This window comes from Heloderma suspectum, chromosome 2 (genome assembly GCF_057233095.1).
Source record: "Heloderma suspectum isolate Gila_16-S chromosome 2, 16-S_ref, whole genome shotgun sequence".
Taxonomy (NCBI): Eukaryota; Metazoa; Chordata; class Lepidosauria; order Squamata; family Helodermatidae; genus Heloderma; species Heloderma suspectum.
The window spans coordinates 223,575,002-223,591,901 of NC_139459.1; the positions used below are offsets into that span (position 1 = coordinate 223,575,002).

The 16,900-nt window shown below is 45.3% G+C and overlaps 1 pseudogene across 1 annotated transcript in view; it reads left to right on the forward strand.

Annotated features, from left to right (window-relative positions):
- The window catches only part of LOC146354126 (protein CFDP2 pseudogene), a 30,322-nt pseudogene extending 16,906 nt beyond the window's left edge, over positions 1–13,416 (forward strand). The window contains exons 2-3 of the transcript XR_014788311.1: positions 8,626–8,805; positions 10,066–13,416. The product of XR_014788311.1 is annotated as a protein CFDP2 pseudogene (transcript). The remainder of the gene's footprint in view (positions 1–8,625; positions 8,806–10,065) is intronic.
- The last annotated feature ends 3,484 nt before the right edge of the window (positions 13,417–16,900 follow it).

A 16,900-nucleotide genomic window follows, 5' to 3' on the forward strand; every position in this document is an offset into this window, starting at 1 on the left:
TTCATTCTGAAGAAAATATTTCTTATTGGATCAAGGTTTGTTTTTGTTTTTTGCCTTACTATTTCAAGCACGGTGGTGCTGCATTGCCACACATCAAGGGAAACAATTCTGGGTTCATGTTCCCCATCCAGCTATATTTTTAAAAAAATATATACAGTAAGCATACCATTTAAAAATATATCTTTTTTAAAAAAATCCCTTTGCAGATTGCTTTGCAATTGGAAGTGGGCCATGCCATTGGAAGTAATTTTCTATTCATACATAGAATAAGGTGTTGGTAATGTACCAAGTGGCTACTCTACATGGGATAAGTGGTTGACAGATCAAAATATCAAAAAAGGTGCCAGATGTCGGAGCTATAAGACATGTTACAGAAGCTTACGGTGTAGTTCTGTCAGCCGCTAGGCACACTCAAACCTCAGATGTGTCAAAAGAGCCAGTGTGACACAGTGGGTGCCGGACTTCGACCAGGGAGTTCTGGGCTCAGGATCCTGCTCAGTTGCAGGATCCAGGCAAGTCACTATGGGTGCTTCCTAGCAGGAGGGTTCCTAATGCAGCTATTCCATCTTTCCCTCCTTAGCAGATTTTCTTTAGGAAGAAAAAAGATGGACAAAAGGGTGCGAAAACACAGGAGGGTTACAAATGGAAGACAACGATGGCTGCCTCCGCCTCCCATGCTGTAAAATTCCATGAATGAGGCAGGATGATTGCACAGTTAACACCTCCTCTGAAAGCATGGCAGTTCACGCTACCTTGTCCAGTTGAGAGGCTAAAGTGGAATGGCCCCATCATGTACGCTGGCCTGAGCTCCTTGGAGGAAGAATGGAATAAATATATAATTAATAATACTGATTAAAATAATAATACTAATAATAGCCATACAACAACCTCTGCAAGCCAAACTAGACAGCACACAATTCGTGCAGTTAGCAAATAATAGAGTATATGGCACAGGAGAGGGCAACAAGTGGCCTGTGAGCTGCACACAGCCTCCGCCACTGCCGAAATTTGCGTCGGCAAAAAAATTGGAAGAAAACCATTATGGAAGGCTAAAATGGCCAAATTCAGCTTGTTTTCAAATGACAATTTGCCAATTACTTTGCTGCCACTGCTGGATTCAGTGGTGCAGCGGCAACAGGAGTGCAGCCCCCCACCCCTGGGGGGGGGACAGCCCCCAGATCCTCCAAAGTTGCCCACCTCCTGACATGGCAGGTGCCGTGGTCCCAGTATAGCTCAGGACCCTGGCTGAGGTGGGGCCTTACATGAATATACTGTATGCTTCGAGCAACCCAAATGTTTCATATCCAGAATTATTTCTTTTTTCATTCATCCTTCAGAATATGTTTTTTCTAAAAAAAGAAGAATTAACTGTATTAAAAACTACATCATCAAATGGCTAAGCCATCTGAGTAACAACCATCAACTAAAGGCAAAACCCTTGATGGTTGGAGGACCTACTTTATTCATTTGTTTTTCCCCTGACACTACATGTGTGCTTGTGCAATAATGTTTGTTTTGTATTCTCTGAAGTGGCTAATCTACACGCATGCAATGAAAAGGTGGCTTATTAGGCTAATTGCTGATTAAAAAAAATACTACAAGCAAATATTGCAAAACAGACACAGAAGGCTGGGGGAGGGGAGGGGACAACAAATACAGATCTCAATTTTTCCCTCTGTGAAGTTTTCCCACCAGTAATCAGGCAGTTCAGAGACGTCCAGCTAATCCAGTTCCTTCAGGCAGCCTGAACTGATGCTGTTCATTAGCGGTCTCATAATTCTACCTTGCAGAGCTGGATTAATAGAAAGGTGACTATGGAAATTGTCGAGAGACTTGCTAATGTTTACTATAAGCCCTTAGAAAGGCCTGCTTTCTCTCTCTCTGGCTATCCTCCCCAAATAAGGCACACTGCATGCTGTGCAAGGATGTGCTACCCGCACAACTACAAGGAATCACTTTTTAGAGGGCATGAAGGTGTCCCACAGGTTGGGTCCTTGAGAATGATGGAATCCAAGAAGGCAAAAATAATTGCATGCATTTTTTTTTCTAATACAAGCAAGGGGAGTCCCCCAAGCTCATTAAAACAGATGGAAGTTTTAAAACCTGTATTACTTCAAAAAAATTAATTTACAGCTGCAGGGCTCAGTGGCCCAGAGAACATTAAAGTGATACATCCAGAAAGGTGATGTGATTAGAAAAGAACACTTTTTTGGCTGCAACATGGCGTGCACAGCAGGAAAGGAGCAGGGAGTTCTGTGAAAGTTGCAGCTTTGTTCCACTGTTTCTGGATTTGCCTTGCGGGGTGTTTCCACCAGTGATTTACTTCGAGCTGGCTGCGTGTCATTAGGGATACATGACGTCGTAGCCATCCAGCAGACACCCCAGAGCTTATCAGGGAAAAACCAGATTTCCTGAGACTGCTTGAAGTCCGATTCTTTTCCTTAAGTTGGGTTCTCCCTGGTATAGTTGCTGTGTGCCTCAACCCCTGCACTGACCTTGGCTGTGCTAGCCCTGCCCAGGGGTGTGCCTTTCACCATGACCCAGGTCAAGGGGTGTTTCTTGGGTGTTTGCCGTCCCTGCACAAACCAGTTAGTTTCGCCTTAGAAGTAACTCCCAGAAGATCAATGAGGCTTCTCTTAAGTGCGGTCAAGCATGATCTCGAGGCTCCGATTCTCCTTTGTTTGGTTCATTGCCTTAGGAAGTAACTACTTTGACGCTGCGTTATAGAGATCCTGCGGGTTAAAATGGGGGCTTCTGTCCTGTCTTTGTGTTCTCCCCCCCCTTTCCCAGCACAAGCATATGTGTGTCTACTCGGAAGTAACTCCCCTTGTGCTCAATGAGGCTTGCTCCTGAAATGCAGGTGCATCTGGACTTTCAGGGGAAAGGAGAAAGGGGGAGAGGGGGGAGCCTCTTATTGGTTGAGCAGCCCCTGCCAGTCAGATGACGTTCACTCCAACCCCCACCAGGAAGTATGTTCTGTGAAGCGATTTTTACTGGTGCAGAGAACTTGCTCATGGAGCCCTGCATGGACCAAAGGGCAGCAAAGCTGATTCCTTTTTAAAAATCCGGTACTTCTCCATTCGCTTCTCCTTCTGTTGTCGTGGAAACACAGCCCTGATCTTAAAGGGATAATGGGAGTCGATGAAAATTCATTCTAAAGTGAATGGTGCTGCACAAAGGATGCAAAAATAAAAATAACAATGCAACAGCATATTGATTAATCCAAACTCTTAATTGTCTGACTTCCCTGCCCCCTTTCAGCACAACCCCAGCAATCAGTACTTCAGTTTATCTCAATATGCAATTATCCAAGTATTTCGAATGCCTTCAAATTCCTTCATACACAATCTATGTAGGGAGAGGCATCACTAGTAACATTCCAATCTAGAAGAACAAAGAAACATAAATATTAAAAGTGAAGTGCACAAATTTATTTCAAATGGGTCATTCTTAATGCAAAACTTTTCTTTCGGGGGGTTTATTTAAGTTATTCTCTGACTCTCATAACAGGACAGGAACTTGTGGCCATCAAATGAAATTCACTGACAGTACTAGATTCAAGACAAAGGGAAGTGCTTCTTCACACACCACATAATTCATTTAGGGGAATGCATTGCTGCAGGATGTGGTGGGAGCCATTAACTTAGATGGCTTTAAAAGGACTTAGGCAAATTCAAAGAGGAGAAGTCTGTCTATTCATCATGATGTTCTATGGAACCTACAGATTCAGATGCAGTTGCTGGGGAGATCACAAGCAGAACTGTTTCCCCAGTATGGCACAGTTTTATTTTTTTATACGAACAGAGAAGATGTGGGAAGGTCGCCACCACCTTCTTATTTGCACTTATAGCGAGACAATTCTGTGTAACTCCTTGACACAGCGCATAGTTAAACCCTGGAATTTGCCACCACAAGATGTAGAGATGGCCACCAACTTGGACAGCTTTAAAAGGGGATTAGACAAATTCACAGAGGCTAAGGGTGCAATCTCATGCATTTTTAGGCGGAAAAAAGTCCCACAACTCCCAGAATTCCCCAGCTAACCATGTTGACTGGAGAATTCTGGGAGCTGAAGGACTTTTCTCTCTCTCTAAACATACATAGGATTGCACTGTAAGGCTATCAATGGCTACTAGTCAGGATATGTATACTAGTTTGGTATACATTGGCATACTATTATGAGCATGACGGTGCTGCTGTGCTTGTCCTGCTTGTGGGCTTTGTCAGGGTGGAAACTGAGCCCATAGAGCCCCAGAGCAGTTCTGATTCTGAGGAGGAACAGCAATCCATGGGAGAGGAGCCAGCTCATCCCTCACAGGCACAGCAGTTGGCAGAGATTCCTCCTGCTGGCATTCCTGGGAGAGATAGTGACCCTAGCAGTGAGAGAGCGCTGGAGGGGGGCTTGCTGGACACTCGGCGCAGATGCAGGGAGTGATGGCAGATGGAGGGTGCCGAAAGGAGGCGCTCCGCTTGTTTGGTGCTAAAACAATGGTCGTGTCCCGTGGGCCCAAGGGAAAGAGGGAGGATCTCTCCATAGCCCATAAGTTCAGAGTCTTCCCATGGTTCTCCTTCAAATGAGGACCAACTGCCTTACCTGGAGCTTAGGCTACTCTGCTATCTTTCCCCAGTGCTGTTCCTTGCTTAGTCGCTAGTGATTAGTATCTGAAAGAGTCATAAAGGACTAAAGCCTTGTAAAGAATCCTCGTCGTCTGTGTCCTGAGTTGGCTATTGGAGGGGACTGCAAGAGGCAGCTAGGGCGCTCCCGATAGGCTTCCTGTAGGCATCAGGCTGGCCTTTGTGTGCACAGAACAGACAGGCCTTTGGTCTGATTCAGCCTAGCTCTTCTTATGTTCAATTATTCCTACAGAGCACCTTTCCCTGCTAAGTACTTCCATGAACTGAATTGTGAAATGTCTCTTATATTTGCTGATCCAGATTGTGCGCATGTAAATCCTGTAGACAATTAAATAATGATTGCAAGTTGACTTTAGTTATTGTTATTGTTTATTAAACCAATTAACAAACCTCTGAAATGAATTTTAGTAGCATCTTTGGAATTGTGAGTATGTCAACTCCATCCCCCAACTTAAAAAAAAAGGAGAAGTGAAGATGTTTCTTGCACATTTCATGGCTGTAAAATGTGCCTTGAAAACATGGAAGTAGTTGCTAATCCAACAAGGGGGATTAATGTGCAGAAACAGGCTTCTGGGATGGATCTCCTCTCAGATGGGGCCTACACATGTGAAAATGGCACTTCTTGCTATATCCATCTGCCTTCACCAATCAGTTGGCAGCTCTGACAGTGTGGTTCCAGTCTTCCCCTTGAGTAGGTTTGTATCAGAATCTCTGGATTGGGGCCCGAGTGGAGCAGGAAGTCATCCCTACACCGGTTCTAGGGTCGGAGCCAGATTTAACCTGGACAAATTGTGCAGGCAGAATTGGACTTCCCTGCCCCCTCCTTCCCAGGGCAGCCTCCCCAGCCTCCTGAAAATGCTACACAGAGAGTCAGGAGCCCCTGCTGAATGGAGGGAAATGCGGTGTGCTGAGGAGAGAAGATCCCCAATTATTGGGCAGAGGGATCTGATGTAAGCAGAGTCCTTCCATGAGGCCCCTTCGTGCTGTGGAAGGCAGATTCTGGATCCAACCCCACATCTTCCTGGCTTTTCATTTTCATCTATTCCTGAGTTATTCCATTTGCCAACCTTTGCTCATCTTTTGTACACTAATTTTCATATTTATGTAGTAGGAGCAATTGCAGAAATTTGGGCCCTTGCAGGATCGTGTTTATTCAAATTACAGAAATTTGAGTCTCGCTAGCACAGAACATACACATTTATATAGCTGAATTCCATTCTACTTTTTGTCACAAAAGGAGCCCTCATACTCTCAAAACTTGAGTGGGGGAGGAAAGAGAGTTCGTGCACAAATTCTCACTTCCCTGCGTATGAGCCTGACCAAAGCGCTGGGCCAGCCAGTTTTAAGTTATTTATTTGGGCAAACAATTTTAGGGTATGAGGCCATCTCCCCCGACCCCCCATTACAGTTCCCACTCGCTCCCTCTAAAAGTGCTGGGGGACATGTAGCTTAAAGGAACGACACTGAATGAAATGAAAAGATGCAGCTTTCATTCCGTCCATGTCTCAAAATGTGAGCGCAGAGTAGCAGATGTGAAAGTGCTGTCCTCTCCCCCATCCTCTTTTGAGTGTTGCAGGCGCTGCCGATGTCTGGGAGACACTGAACGGACCTTTTAAGCAATCCCAGAAATAATACACAGATATCGGCAGTGCCAAATTTCCTTTTCGGAGCGGGAGCCCTACCTGGCATCTCTTTCATTCCCGCGCCTGCATGTTCATTACATTCTAACCTGCTCCTTCCTCCTCCTCCTTTCTCTTAACCAGGGAATTAACTCCAATAGTACATTAACTTTACTCCTCTGCCGGTTCGCTCTTGGAATGAGTGTGAATCACATTCTTTCCTTTGCTCCCATTAATTGCTCCCATCCCTCATTCAGCAGGCAGCCTGCAAGGAACCACAGGGCTGCAGGCTGCTTATTCACTGCATCAGAGGGCTAAACAAAGACCTCATTCACTCCTGCTCTCTTTCTGCCAGCGTTCCTTTGAGCCTGCCTTACACTTCTCCCTCCCCATTCTCTTTTTCCCAAACAGTGTTAGCTAATTTCATTGACAATATTCATAACCTCGGGTTGGGGGATCTCTCCTCCCATTCAGAGAAGATCTCATGGGTTCTTTCTTTCTTTCTTTCCTTCTTTTCCAGGCTCTCCCTCCTCCTTCTGTTTAAGTCTATCGGTGTTTGCAGATTTGAAGGAACTATAGCATGAAAACGAACGAAGGAATGAATGAGCTTTGTCTATGTGGCTGCTTCGGTATGTGGCTGGAGGAGACATATGGTCATCTGTGTGTGTTTAATGCATGCTAAGGGGTCGCAATTAGCAGTTTGGAAATGACTCTGTGTCATATAATCAAATTGCCTGATAAAATATATGGCAGATCATAAAACACAGAGAGACTTGTTTAGCATTTATGGCTTCAGTCTACAAGCCATTTCCTCAAGAATAATTTCATAGATGAAAACGCCAGTGGAATACATGACTTATATGGCAGTCTGTTTAATCTGTTTGTTTCCCATTTTCATTCACTGCAAAGCAGAGACCTGTGGCACCTTAAAGCCTGTTTTATTGTGGCACGGGCTTTTGTTCATAACTGCCAATCCTCCCCTGTTCTGACGCTTGTTGAAATGTGTGAAGGGGGAAGTTTCACATTTTGTCTCACTTTCAGATTGCATTTCTTGGCTTGCTACTCCAAATCTCCTCTGTCTTTGTCAGAAGCTGTCTTGGAACTCCCAGAATGTCTTGCAGTGTTTATGTCTCTGTGTGTGCATGTGCGTGCGCGTGTGTGTGTGCATACATGTATGTGTAATGTTATGGATTTCCACCACCATCCCCCCTTTCTTTTTGAGATAGAAGAATTGCAGGAATTGGATGTACAGCTGCCTCACTGCATTACAATATGTTGATATGGTATAATAATATTTCTAGATTAGAAATTGTTAGCTAGATTTTAGAACTCATGAGCCAAATCAAACCGCTTCTGAGCCACAAACAAAACAGGGGGAGCTAGAAAACTGATGAACTCTTAGCCGATCCTTTCTTAGTTATGGCAGGGATACAAATATCTAGGGGCATCTCTACACCAGCCTAAAATCCTGCATTTAAAACGGGGCTTTCTGCTTCCATTTTAAATGCAGGATCACGACGACTCCCTTTTTCACTCGCTTCCTTTCCCCCCTTCCCTTTCCCCCTCCTTCTCCCCATATCTGAGTCTTCCATTATCTTTCATTGATCTCATTCCTCTTCTTGCCGCTTTTCCTCTTTTCACAGAGGGAACTCAAGCGGAACACAACGGGGCAATTTGATAGTACAAAGGGCATATAGTGCAGGAGACGCCCTGGAGGGACACCGTCATGTAAAGAGCCTGCAAATTTCCATGAAGGAGCAATCTCAATCACAGGATAAAGGATTTGTGTGAAGAAAGCCAATATCTGTCTAGCTATCGACCTATAATATATGTTACGACCCACTTGGAGTGCTCAAGACAGTTTTAAAAAGAAACGTAAATAAACAGAATGTTGGTAGGCATTCTGTCAATTTGTTTACACAATTTTACATAATTTTGCAGGATTCCCCCTTGTCACTATTCTTGGTGTCAACCTCCCCCCACCACTTCAACCCCCCCCCCCCACTACAGTATTACTAAACGGAATACATTATGCAATTTGTTATTCGGTTTACAAAGTTTACCTCTCTAGCATGGAATCCAAGCCCAAATCTAATATAATTGTGTGTTAAGAGTGTGAATTCGATTTGGAAGAATCCCAAATACTGAGCCACATCGGGCTGATTGAATCTAGGTCCTCCTGAAGTTTTGGGATTGATTTGGAGATACAGGGGACACAGAAACACTGATAGTGTGTTTCCAAAAATTGATACATTAAAGGAAAATGCCAGGGTGGAGAGAGGGGGAGGAAAGGGGTTTTTGTTTTTGTGACTGACAGCTCTAGCTTCCAACCATGGAATAACTTTACCAGAGTTCTCCTTTCTCCTACCAGTCACAGTGCTTTTGGGAAGGATGTGGTGGCTCCTGTATTTTGTGACTGTGGTAGCAGAGGCGGCGGCAGCAGCAGCACTCAGGAATGGCTTTACTTGAGAGCCAGCACTAACAGGAGATGTCTGAAGCCACTGCTGCTTCTCCAGTGGGTGGTTGCTGAAAGCACCAACTCTCCAAGCAGGTATGTAGAGGTCCACTGAGCCCCCACAACCTGGGTCAGCCCCCCCCCCAGCACTTTTTCTCTGGCTGCAGGTACAGGTGGGAGGGCACCACTTTCTTGCTAATGGCGGTGGCTACATGCAATTTATAATAGGGGGCCATGCTCAAGCTCCAGGTAGCCGGGGCGGGGGGTTGATGGTGGTGAGAATGACTTGTCTTGCTACCTCTTCTTTCTCCTCTCCTACCACGTAATGTAAAGCCGAGTGATAAGTGCGGCTTCTTGTTCTGAAACAAAGAATGAGAAAGATACCCTTCCTCTTCCTGAGAGAATATTGAGTGGGGGGGAGGGAGGGAGAGACTCCGAGGTCTTGGTAAGCAAGGAGGGTTTTGTGGTTGCACCAAGCATGACTGTAGCACTGTGCGTGTTTCACAAAGGCACACAACAAAGACACAACAAATTGCCCTGGGAAGGAACCCCCTCTTTAAAACACCTCAGAATTTCAGGCTCTGTTTATACTATACAGTGTGCACAAAAACTCAATGGTGTACACTTTCATAGCTTTTCTCAATAAAGTGTCATCCACTCACTCCATCAATAATCGAGAAAGTGATCGCTGCTTATTGATTTCCCTACGATAGTCAATGGGGAGTCACAAAGCTTTGGATTTCCCAAAGTGAGGTTAGGAGCAGATCTGGGCAGCCTCCAAAGCAATCCAGCCGAATCAGGCAATTTTCCGGATTGCTGAAACAGGGTCCGAACCAAATCTTGTGGTCAGTCCCCCCACCTCAATGCATGTGTGTGTGTCTGTGTGTTGGAGAGAACTACTCCCCTGGATATACCTTTAGGCTGGAATCCACATTTACTTAAAAGTAAGTTATTGAGCTTAATGGGACTTACTTTCATACTTGGAATAGGGCCGTGTGTCTCACAATTATGAAATCATTGTGGTTGAACCAAAAGTCTCTCTTAGCCTAGAACTCAGACGATAATATGTAGAGCAAATCACATGCAGTGCAGGATGCTCTAGAATTCTACTGACTGAATTCTCAACTATCAGATGAGGCTTTTATGTTGTATTCTTTTATAAACAAAAGTAGGTGGCCCCTCTTGATAGAAATCTCGATGGGATACCGTCAGATGTTTCACAGAGGCCATATTAAAATCTGCTTGGTGATACTTGCACACTTGCTCAACTAGTGTGAGGGGACTGCAGGGTGGGTAGGTGGGTGCGTCAGAAGATAACATTTCTAGCACAGGTTTTTTTCTTGTTGATCTTTCTAGCTTCGCATCTCCTGCATCATCATACATTTACTGTTCAGCCAGAAGGCCTTTTCCACCGTGTTGAGAATGGATAAGGTTTAAAAGGGCCATTCAGGTCTGATTGTTTTTGAGTGAATAAAGCTGCAATCCTGTGCACACTGACCATGTGAGTAAGCCCTATTGAACACAGTCGAACATTCAAATAAACATGCATAATATATAGCTGCATGTGATCTTTTCTCCTGAAAGGACTTCAGGGAGATAATGGGATGGAATGGCCATTATCTGGATTAAAAGGTAAAGGTGTCCCCAACCAGTTGTGTCCGACTCTAGGGTGTGGTGCTCATCTCCATTTCTAGGCCGAAGAGCCAGCACTGTCTGAAGACGCTTCTGTGGTCATGTGGCCGGCATGACTGAACACCGAGGTGCACGGAACGCTGTTACCTTTCCCACCGAAGTGGTACCTATTTATCTACTTGCAATTTCTTGCTTTCGAACTGCTAGGTTGGCAGGAGCTGGGACTGAAGACGGGAGCTCACTCCGTCACGCGGCACTCGGATCTCGAACTGCTGTCCTGCTGACCTTCCGGTCTGCAATTCAGCATCTTAACCACTAAGCCACTGCGGCCCCATTTATCTGGATTAGGCTGCAGTATTTCTGGTAGCTTCTTCATGGATCACTGCCTTGTTGTGGTGAAGGGGCTTGCGTAACTCAGTGAAGCCATAAGCTATGCCATGCAGGGCCACCCAAGACGGACAGGTCATGGCAGAGAGTTCTGACAAAATGTGGTCCACTGGAGAAGGAGATGGCAACCCACTCCAGTATTCTTGCCAAGAAAACCCCATGGAACGTATCACAAGGCTAAAAGATATGACGCCGGAAGATGAGCCCCTTAGGTCAGAAGGTGTCCAATATACTACTGGGGAAGAGCAGAGGGAATTTCCAAGTAGCACCAGAAAGAGTGAAGCGGCTGGGCCAAAGCCGAAAGGGCACTCAGCTGTGGATGTGTCTGGTGGTGAAAAGAAAATCCGATGCTGTAAAGAACAATATTGTTTAGGAACCTGGAATGTAAGATCAATGAATCAAGGTTAGCTGGAGGTGGTCAAACATGAGATGGCAAGATAGAACATCGACATCTTGGGAACAGCGAACTAAAATGGACAAGCATGGGTGAAATTAATTCAGGTGACCATCATATCTACTACTGTGGGCAAGAATCCCTTAGAAGAAATAGAGTAGCACTCATAGTCAACAAAAGGGTGGGAAAAGCAGTACTGGGGTACAATCTCAAAAATGATAGAATGATCTCAGTACGAATCCAAGGCAAACCATTCAACATCACAGTAATTCAAGTCTATGCCCCAACCACTGAGGCCGAAGAAGCTGAGGTTGATCGGTTCTATGAAGACCTACAACACCTTCTAGAACTAACACCAAAACAAGATGTCCTTTTCATCATAGGGGATTGGAATGCCAAAGTAGGAAGTCAAGAAATAACCGGGATAACAGGCAAGCATGGCCTTGGTGTACAAAATGAAGCAGGACAAAGGCTAACAGAGTTTTGCCAAGAGAACATGCTGATCAGAGCAAACACTCTTTTCCAACAGCACAAGAGGCGACTCTACACATGGACATCACCAGATGGTCAATATCGAAATCAGATTGATTATGTATTTTGCAGCCAAAGATGGAGAAGCTCTATACAGTCAGTAAAAACAAGACCTGGAGCTGACTGTGGCTCAGATCATGAACTTCTTGTTGTAAAATTTCGGCTTAAATTGAAGAATGTAGGGAAAACCACTAAACCATTCAGGTATGACCTCAATCATATCCCTTATGAATATACAGTGAAGGTGTACACAGTGGAGGTGACGAATAGATTTAAGGGATTAGACCTGATAGACAGAGTGCCTGAGGAACTATGGACGGAGGTCCGTAACATTGTTCAGGAGGCAGCAACGAAATCCATCCCAAAGAAAAAGAAATGCAAGAAAGCCAAGTGGCTGTCTGATGAGGCTTTACAAGTAGCTGAGGAAAGAAGGGAAGTGAAAAGCAAGGGAGAAAGGAGAAGATATATCCAACTGAATGCAGAGTTCCAGAGAATAGCAAGGAGAGACAAGAAAGCCTTCTTAAATGAACAATGCAAAGAAATCGAGGAAAACAATAGAATGGGAAAGACTAGAGATCTAGGAAGTACAAGCTGGGTTTCGAACAGGCAGAGGAACTAGAGATCAAATCGCCAACATTCGCTGGATCATGGAGAAAGCAAGAGAATTCCAGAAAAACTTCTATTTCTGCTTCATTGACTACGCTAAAGCCGGTTTGAAATTCAACATTAAAAAAACTAAGATCATAGCATCTGGCCCCATCACTTCCTGGCATATAGAAGGGCAAGAAATGGAAGCAGTGACAGATTTTATTTTCTTGGGCTCCAAGATCACAGCAGACGGTGATTGTAGCCATGAAATTAAAAGACGTTTGTTCCTTGGGAGGAAAGCTATGGCAAACCTAGATAGACAGCATAGTAAGAAGCAGAGAGATCACCTTGCCGACAAAGGTCCGTATAATCAAAGCTATGGTTTTCCCAGTAGTAATGTATGGCTGTGAGAGCTGGACTATAAGGAAGGCTGAGCGCCGAAGAATTGATGCTTTCGAATTGTGGTGCTGGAGGAGACTCTTATGTGTCCCCTGGACTGCAAGGAGGTCAGATCAGTCAATCTTAAAGGAAATCATCCCTGACTGCTCATTGGAAGGACAGATACTGAAGCTGAAGCTCAAATATTTTGGCCACCTAATGCGAAGAGAAAACTCCCTGGAAAAGACCCTGATGCTGGAAAAGATCGAAGGCAAAAGGAGAAGGGGATGGCAGAGGATGAGATGGCTAGATAACATCACCAATGCAATGAACATGAACTTGAGCACACTCCGGGAGAGAGCGGAGGACAGGAAGGCCTGGCGTGCTATGGTCCATGGGGTCACGAAGAGTCGGACACGACTTAATGACTGAACAACAACAAATTTCTGATGGGCTGTTGCTAAAAAACTGTTATGGGGGCTGGCGGTTGCCTGGTGCGGCTGACCAAATAGTGTGTCTCTGCATATTGTTATAAGAATGGGGGGACCTCTCAAGGTCCCGTTCGAACTCAGTGATTCTTTCTTGTTGTTATTAACAGTTTTAGTAGATTTTCTCTCCCATTTTCCAATACTGTAGAAACAGTATACCCTTTCCCCCCCTGCCCCCCCCAGCTCTATACCCACTCTCTCCCCTTTAGGTTCCCTCCTCCCTTCTTCAAATCATCCTGTATTTAAAAAGTAAATGTTTCATGTCTATACGTAAGATTATTAAGCCAAAATGTGATAAATTGGTAGTACAGAGAAAAAAATAAAATAAAAGGGTTGTGTCTTTGTTGGTCTGCACTGGTTTTGCAGTGGATCATATTACTCTGCATATAATGTAAGAATACTTCCCATATTAATTGGTATTTATTTTATTTTAGCATTTTAGTGTAGTATACCTTTTCATGGGCTGGTAAGATCAATAGATCCTGAATCCAACTGTGTATATTTGGGGTTTTATTTGCTTTCCAGTGTTGTGGAGTAATATGCTTAGCTGTTTGTGCGGCCTGACCAAACCATGCCGTATGCCAGTCTGCCAAGTCCCATTTGCCCAGAATGTATCCCATTAAGGCATGGGCATCTTTTACATCAAGTGAGTTTTCCGGAACCATGTTGATCCAGGTTAGGACCTCAAGCCAGAAAGGCATTACTATTGGGCTACTCCACAGCATACGCACAAGGTTCACCTGTGGACTGTTATGCCTCCAACACTTTGCATTGTTCTGGTGTCCAGTGTGCCCTGAATAAAATCCTTTGCTCTGTAAGCTGAAGCTTGAGATCTATGTTAGATGGTTTGACAGATTTCAAGACTGCTTTCCAATGGGAAGGCTTCAGTTCTGTTTCTAACTCTGCATTCTGTTTAATCCTCAGGGGGTCCAAGTCTGGAGCAAAGGTATCTCGAACCAATCCATACGTGAATTTGTTGGTCCTAGTTAAATCTGTCACAGTCTGTTATTCTTAACTCTAAGATTTCTGTGAGTGGGTTTTCTGCCATTAGAGTTGTCTGAGACATACCTGATCAGAGCCTCTGTCGTGTAAATTAGCTAGCCCTAACAATGGCTAAAGAAATGATCAGAAACTTTTCTGAAAGTGGAGAGCCATTTTGGAGAAGGGTGTATGTCTTTCTTTCCCCACTTTCCCCCTCTTTGGCTGATAAGGATGTCATCAGGCTGTGTGTGTGTGCATGTGTGTGAAGAAACTGCAATTTGGAGAAAGACAGACTGAGACGAATCAGAGAGCTGAGTTGGTTCTGGAAGCCTGGCTACCCCCTAGAAATCTGATATGGGAGCAGTGCACTTCAGGCCATCTGTCAGAGTGTTTAATGCTGTACCTCCACCTACCAAACCCTTGGTAGTCATGAACGAGCAGGAGCAAGCAAGTTTCCTGTGTCCCGCTTGTTCCCACTGGGCTCAATAACCCAGGGATGCTCCATCCTTGGTTTTTTGTCCATGACGTCCAAATGCAGAATTGTGGGTTTGTTGCAGGAGGAACAACCCAGATTTTTAACCCAAGAACAAACTATGGGTTACAAGTCTGGGTTGTTCCTCCACTAACAACCCACAATTCCACATTTGTACATCAGAAACAATAACCCAGGGATGAAGTGTCCCTGGGTTGTTTAGCTTAGCAGGAGAAGGCAGACAGGAGCCAGCATGCTCGCTCATTCCCGGTCATTCCCAATTACCCAGGGTTTGTTTAGACCCTGGGTAGTTATGATATGCAAACCAGGTAATTGTCTGACCTGGTATAAGACAGCTTCTTACACTCCTGTCAGGATAATCTCAGTGGGAATGTAATGCCAAAGAAGTAGTCACACTAACTTTGAACAGGGGGTCATACAAACCCAGTGTTCTCCACCTCACTAAATGTTGCCAGCAGAGATTCTGTTTCTTGCTCCTCTCTGTCAGGCTTGATTTGCTGCCAAGAAGTAACGCTTGGGAAAAAAAGGTATGGTTTTTTTCAGTCCACAGAATGAGTGGTTCTTTATATCCTGCCTTTCATTTGAACAATCCTCAAGGTGGTTTACAGAAAATACCCCCCCACATACACACACACCCATGCAATGCAGGAGACCTTAGTCCCCTGGCTGAGCAACTGGTAGTTGCAGCTGAGTGTTCTTTCTGGCAGGGAGGGGGAAAGCACGCTCCCTGCAGCTTCTGTGGTTAATGGATGAGGCCAGAGTTTGTTTCCCTTCAGCCCTGCAGTCTCAGGGCGACTGACAGTTTGTTTGACAACTGTGTGGCATATAAAACACACTTTGGCTGCTGTAGCTTTCATGGCTGGCTGCAGTCCACAAACCACTTACATCGGAATAATTCCCCTATTAAATAGGGTAGATGTATCTGATGAGTGCATGGATCCATCTCCCTCTTGGAGCACGTGCTGTTCAAGGTGAGACCAGTCATTTTAGCTGCTGAAGCGTCTCTTTCACTGGAGCAAATCCCCTTTTCAACCCAGCGCACAGAATGCACGGGGCTTTCATGGAAGTCACAAGCAAGGGCTAGAAGTACAGGCAAGGATAATTTGCACACGAGCTAAGTTAGATATAGGGAAGGGAGCTTTGCTTTCTGGAAGGGCTTCTGCGACCTTTGTCAACTGCTTAACTGACCAAAGCTCAAGAACTGATTTACCCGTGTGAACAGATGTTAAACAGGAGGTTTGCCAGAAAAATGGTTAGCAGCTCTAGAAGCTTGGGTGCTTTGGGCTTCTTGGACTCTGTGGCAGGCATTAATTCTGAATTGGGACTAGCAATGCCTGTGCTTTTGGTCATGTCATTTCTTCATTACTTGTAAATTAACTGAGAAGCAGATTTTTGCCATCTCCAGCATTCTTGCCTCCAAAACAAACCATCCTGTAGACGTTAGTACTCACCTCTTGTGGGAGACATTCACAAATCTTGTGCCTACTATTGTTGGCCACCTTGGGAGTTCCCCTTCTAAATTAGGCTAATCCCTTAAGGGCCTGGGGTGCTTTGCGTGCATGGTGCCTGGACAGTGGTGTCCACACCTTTAAATGCTTCAAGGTGTTGAGAGAGGCTGCAGCAGGGCCAGCCCTACGATGAGGCAGAGTGAAGCAGTTGCCTCAGGCAGCAGATGCTAGGAGGTGGCGGCGGGGTGTTGGAGGCGAGACCTGTGTGCCATGTGGCCTGCTGTGCACCCCCAAGGTTAGCCTGCTGCCTTCGCATACAGTAGAGAATGCTGCCCCATCATCCCTGTCTACAACAGATTAGTCTGCCATTCCAGTCGGCTTTTGTGCATGGGATGGAAAGCCCTCTTGTTCTTTGCCTCGGGCAGGTCCTGGGTGGGAGTCACTGTGCCTCCCACCCTCTTCTGTCCTCTCCCCTTGCCCCAGCCTCCTCCACCTCCTGTGGCCAACAGGACTCTAATTTTGCTCCCTAGCAAACAGGGAGAAGGGTGGGTGAGAGTGAGGAGCAGTGGAGTGATTCATTGTCTCAGAGCATGGAAAGCTATGGGCTGGATCTCCAAGCAAGGAGCTGGCCACCCTCCAGGAAACCCACTCTTATGAACAGAGGGATCCTCTGCAGTTATAATCTTTACTTAAACCTCTCAGGCCTGCAGCCCAAGTTGCTTTGCAGAGCTGGCCTTCCTAAAGCTGAGGAAAGGCTCCAAAGCTTCACGTGTGCCAGCATATCTCGCCACTCTAGCAAAGGTCAAGCTTTGCTCCAGTTTCAGTCAGAAGGCAGACGGTTGTCAAGCAAGCATTAATAATTATTTAGCAT